The sequence below is a fragment of the Chrysochloris asiatica genome, unplaced genomic scaffold (genome assembly GCF_000296735.1).
Source record: "Chrysochloris asiatica unplaced genomic scaffold, ChrAsi1.0 scaffold00087, whole genome shotgun sequence".
Taxonomy (NCBI): Eukaryota; Metazoa; Chordata; class Mammalia; order Afrosoricida; family Chrysochloridae; genus Chrysochloris; species Chrysochloris asiatica.
In genome coordinates, this window is record NW_006408605.1 from 12,747,140 (window position 1) to 12,753,296 (window position 6,157).

Sequence of the window (6,157 nt, forward strand, 5' to 3'; positions counted from 1 at the left end):
CAAAAAGGGCTGAATGTTAGAATCACTTGGAAAGCTTTCAAGATACGGGTGGTATAGTCCATGAAACATCTTAGAACATAGGTGAATCTGGAAGACTGAGTGAAATAAATCAGTTGCAAAATGAGAATATGTAAGATATGATTTTTTTTATTAAAAAAGTCAAGAATAGGTTTGCACACAACAAACAACATTCCAGAGGTGGGAGGGATGATCATTTACTAGATAGTTGTTGTTGTTGTTGTTGTTAAGTGTCATTGAATCATCATAGTAACTCAAACCTGTATAGGGTTTCCAAGGAGCAGCTGGTGAGCTTGAACCACCGGCCTTGCAGTTCAAACCGACCTCGCAGTCCAGCTCACTAACCTGCAGCGCCTCAGGTACTAATTTTTCTGAAGGGAAAGACAACTCACCGTATAGAATAGATCTGTGCAGCGTAATCATGATAAATGAAAACACTGAGAGTTATGCGAAAATAAAGGACACCTAAGGTAAATGCAGACTCTTGGTGTGGTGCTGTAGGATCAGCACTGGACTGCAAACTACAAGGTCGGCCACTTAAACCCACCAGCTGCTCCTTGGAAACCCTTTATAGGGTCACTGTGAGTCGGAGACAACTCGATGGCACTTAACAATAGTAACAATAACAATGATAAATACTATAACATATACGAATCTGTATGCTAGGTTTGTGGGAGGGCATATGAGAGTATAGGTGCGCAAGTATGTAGGTATGTTGTTGTTGTTAAGTGCCATAGACTCACAGTGACTCTGTGTAGGGCTTCCAGGGAAGGGTTGGTGAGTTTGAACCACTGACCTTGTGGCCCTTGTGGTTGAGTGCTTATCGTAGAGCACCACACCAGGACTTGTATATTGGTATAGTAGTGGGCATTTGTATATACACATATGTATGTACTGCATACATATTCATATATATAATAGAGCCCATAGGGGTCACAGTTAAGAAAACTTCTTACATATTGTCACATGCAGGGTTTAGTTACTGGCTTAAAGACAAAGGATCCTAGTCTCAGACAGCATCTAAGTTAATTGGTATAAGATAATATTTTACATCCTAGTTCAACAAGTAGCCTCTGAGGTCTAAAAGTTTTGTGAGCAGCCATGTAAGATACAACTATTGATTTCTTCCTGTCTGGAGCAAAGGCGAGTGAAGGAAACCAAAGATTCAAGAAAACTATTGGTCCATAGGACTGACAGCCCATATGAACCACCACCTTCTCTACCCTGAGACCAGAAGAGCTAGATGGTGCCTGACTACCACTATTGACTGCTCTGACCAGAGACACAAAAGAAGATCACAATTAGAATGGGAGAAACATGTAGAACAAAACTAAAATTCATTTTTAAAAAAAGACCAGATTTAACTTGACTGATAGAAACTGAAGGAATCCTGAGACTACCACCCTCACCCTTTGAACCTAGGGGTGAACTTTCAGCCAAACAAAAGATTGGTCTATACAATAAACAATTACTCCTTTGAACAGCCAACTATACAAGACCACATGGGCAACATTTGTGGAAAAGCAAAGATGAGAAGGCAGGGTGGGTCAGGGAAGCTGGAGGGATGGAAACAGGGAGAGTGCTGGCTGACACACCGCAGGGATAACAACCAATATCATGGAGGGATTTGTGTATAAATTGTTGAATGGGAAACTAATTTAATGTGTATACTTTCACCTAAAACATAATAAACTTTTCATCAAAAAAGTTTGGAGCAGGACCAAAAAAAAAAAAAAAAAAAAAATCATGCTTTTTCCTTTCTTAGCCAGAGAAAATTCTGTAATTGCCAGCTCGATTTCCTCCATCCTTCCTAAAAGGCTTCATCTTTCAGTCACTTGGGACAGATTTGGTAAATTGGTTGGCCCTCCTTGCTGGAAAGAGAGACTAATTTGATCTACATAATCCTTGGAAAAAGAGATGAAAGGGAGGGTTGCTGAAGGTGGAGGGAGCTATGGGGAGGGGTACATTAGACAACGGCAGGAGTGATGAAGGAAGTGGACTGCAGGTGAGGGACTCATGAATGAGTTGTTGCAAAATTATGGTTTTGGAACTCCTTCATGACTTTCAAGAAAAAAATACTATGTTATTTTCAAAGTTTACGTTATACTTTAACTTCCACAACATAGCCCCAAACTGGAGCACATGAGATCTGGGTTGATGAGACTTTCACATACATGTCATTCTCTGCAGCCTTCAGAGGGAAAATTAGGTAGTTCTGGAATGCAGATTTTAATTCTAGCGTATTTCAAGTGATGCTGGCATGCATACTGTCTGCACACTGTATGCCCCTTGCCTCATTGTAAACCACTGGTTTAGAATGCCTCCAAAACACCAGTACTCTTGTAAGGGCCGAACTCAATACTATCAGGCCTTTCTTACCCATCATCCTCTTCTTTCCCACCCCCTCCCATCATGCCATTGGGAGTCAGAAGTTTTCTACTCTTCTGATTCTCCCTCCATGTTTCTCAGCTCCCTCCTTAGACTCCCAGTATAGGGACATTTCCTAGGTACTGTCCCCAGCCCTCTCCTCTGCATAGGGTTATTGGTTCTGAAATAGAATTGCCAGATTTAACAAATGAAGATACAGGGCTCCTAGTTATATCTGAATTTCAGATAAACAATGAATAATGTTTTAGTATAAATATTTTTATATAACAATCCTACCTAGAAATAATGAATGATCGCAACGCAAGTTTCTTTTCTTTATTCTTTCTTTCTTTTAAAAATTTCTTCTCTCTCTCTTTTTAGAATGTTGGTTTACACAGTGAATTTGGAAATCTATCAGCAAACACAAAGATCAAACATATTGACTAGGAACATCATTTGTGCATGAATATTCTGAAGCTGACCGTGTTGATTGGTCTTGTTATGTGTTCAGCATTTCTGGGTGAATCTAAGATCGAACGAACTGTTCTCACACAGAATGAAGCACCCGGAGGAATCCTGGATCACACTTATGCATTAATTTATTCAGTCATCTAGTCACTCTTTTATTTGGTGGTATTCAGCATGTTCTTCTCTATTTACAAGGTCAATTAAAAAAAAATTGGCAAGGGAAATAGCTCCAGTTGACCCACATTTTCCTTTCCTATAAACCATTGGTTTGGTTTTCTCTCTTCACGTAGGATCTAATCAGCCTAATTCTCTCTTTGCTTCAGAAAGGCTCTTGCAGGAAGGAAAATGAGTCTTCCCGACACATAAATTCTCATGGGGCTTCCCTTTATAAGTTTGTGACAGCCAGGAGTTGAGCCTGGAGCTCTGAGAGAAACAGCTGCACACTGATTTATGATGGCAGCCGCTGCTAAATCTCACCCCTTTTTCCTTCTTACAGAGTCATGTTACCTTGGGGTTACAAACCTCTTTTCACTGTTATTCAGGGGAATAATAAAAAAATGCCAGGTTGCAAGTATAAACATGATCATTCTGTGCCTATTATTGTAAATCAAATTTTACCTTGAATCAGGAGTACAGAAAAACATTTTGTACTGTCAACCACTTCAAAGCATTTTAGGAATCTGTTTTTATATAACTCTGGGATGACCTGAGGCATTGTTTGGGCCTCATTGACCAGAGAAGCCAGTTACACAGTTAGTTTGGTGGTTTATTATTACAGATTTAACTGATAACTTTCTTTGAGCAAAGTGTTAACTTGGTCTGGCACTGTACAATAAGCACTGGACTGTGAATCACAAGGTCGGTGGTTCAAACATACCAGCTGCTTCTTGGAAACCCTATACAGGGTCGCTATGAGTTGGAATCCACTTGAAGTCACTTAACAACGACAGCAACAACAAAAGCATCACATTGGGGTTAAGCATGTGAGTTCAGGACTCCTGGTTTTATCATTACCAGCTGTGTGACAATGCCAAGTCACATAACCACTCCAGAATCAGTTCAAAATGGGCTAACTCTTTTACAGGACTGCTGTAAAGTTTTCAAATCAAAAGCCAAGCCCACTGCCATAGAGTCAATTCTAATTCAAAGAGAACCTGTAGGACAGACTAGAGCTGTCTCATAGTGTTTTCAGAACGGTCATCTTCACAGACCAGACTACCACATCGTTCTTTGTGGAGCAGCTCGTGGGCTTGAACTGCCAACTTTTTAATTAGCAGGAAAATGCTTTAACCATTGTGCCACCAGGACTCCTGCTGTAAGGTTTGTCTAGGTCAAGATACAACATTTAGAGCAACGCTTGGGACATTGGTAGCATTCTGTTAACTACTTGTAATTGTGCTTTTAGTTGAGTGGTTTCTAAGTTTTTGAGGATGAAGCTCCTGTTTTAAAGCTAAATCAGTTTTACAAATTCCCACCAAAGACTTCATTTTTCTTGGATCAACCATCAACACTCAAGGAAGCAGCAGCCAAGAAATCAAATGACTTATTGCATTAGGCAAATCTGCTGCACAAAGACTTTTTAAAGTGTTGAAGAGCAAAGATGTCAGCTTGAGGATTAAGGTACACCAGACCCAAGCCATGGCATTTTCAATACCTCATATGCATGCAAAAGTTGGACAGTAAATAAGGAAGATTGTAGAAGAATTGATTCATTTGCGTTATGGTGTTGGAGGAAAATATTGACAGTACCATGGGCTGCCAAAAGAATCAACAGATCTGTACTAGAAGAAGTGCAGCCAGAGTGCTCCTTGGAGGCCAGGATGGCCAAACTTCATCTCTCATACTTCAGACATATTGTCAGGAGGGACCAGTCACTGGAGAGGGATGCCATGTTTGGTAAGGTGAAGGGTCAGAGAAAAAGAGGAAGACCCCCAGCTAGATGGATTGTTAAAATAGCAGCATCAATAAGCGTGGCAACAATTGTGAGGTTGGTCCAGGCCCGGGCAGTGTTTCATTCAGTTGTGCATAGGGTTGGTACCGACTAGATGGCACCTAACAACAACCTGACAGGGTCTCTATGAGTTGGAACCGACTTGATGGCACGTAAAAACAACAACCTGATAATAGTAAAAATTTTAAGATTTTGTGAGCAAACACACAATGACAAGAAACCAGCACAAATCTGATGATATTTTTGTAAAAGGATTAGGGCTCATTGCTATCCAGTCCTATCCAAGGGTTAGGGCAGGGCTTTCCCCTCTATGTGTCAAAGTCTTGTCTCAGGGGTGCTCAGGAGTGGTGGCCATTGAAAAAGAGTTGTTTCCACCAGGCAGGTGGGAGAGATTCAGCAAAGTCTCTGGGTATCCACTGGATATGGCACCCACCAGATGCCAGCGATGGATAGGAACAAGTGCAAGCAGTGATGGAAGATCTGCAAGTTCCCACAGTAACCAGTCATGCTTTGTTCCTCACTCCCACTTCTCTACTTGCTGGCCTGGGTCCTGAGCTTCACTTTAGACCACACACTCCATCCTCTTCTAAGCCTTAATCTAGTATTCCTGGGGACACACAGGGTTGCCTGTCTCTCCTCACTCTCACTTACTGTTGTGGGACAAACTCTAATCCCAACTTCCCTAGGCCCTCCCCTTTTGATTCTTAAGGTCAGAACTGTTTTGTTCTGCTGGTTTTATTTTTGTTAAAACAAACCTTAATTCTCTTATAGGCTACAAGAGAGGGTAGGCTGATAAGGAATAGAAAGATGAGGCTTTCTACTCCCGTAAGGATTTACACCCTTGGAAACCCTGTACAGGGTCGCTATGGGTTGGAACCAACTCAAAGGCACTTAACAACAACAACAACAACTGTCAAATCACTTTACACCTTAGTGCCTTAATTCCTCATCTGTAAAATGGGAAAACAAAAGTACATTAGTCTTGAGGTTGCTGGACATTTAAACAAGATAATACATGAAATGTACTTAGCATAGTGGAGTATTGGGCACATGGGGAAAGCTCAGTTTAAAAGATAAACCAGGCACAGATTTGTTTGTTCTTCTGGTAGTCCATGTACCTTTAATATTCTCCTCCAACACTATAACTCAAATGCATTAATTCTTCTACAGTCTTTCTTATTCATTGTCAACTTTCACATGCATGACATTATTGAAAATACCATGGCTTGGGACAGGCACACCTTAGTCTTCACTGTGACATTTTTGCTCTTCAACACTTTAAAAATGGCTTGTGCAGCAGATTTGCCTAAAGTCATTTGATTTTTTGACTGCTGCTTCCATCAGTTGATGGTG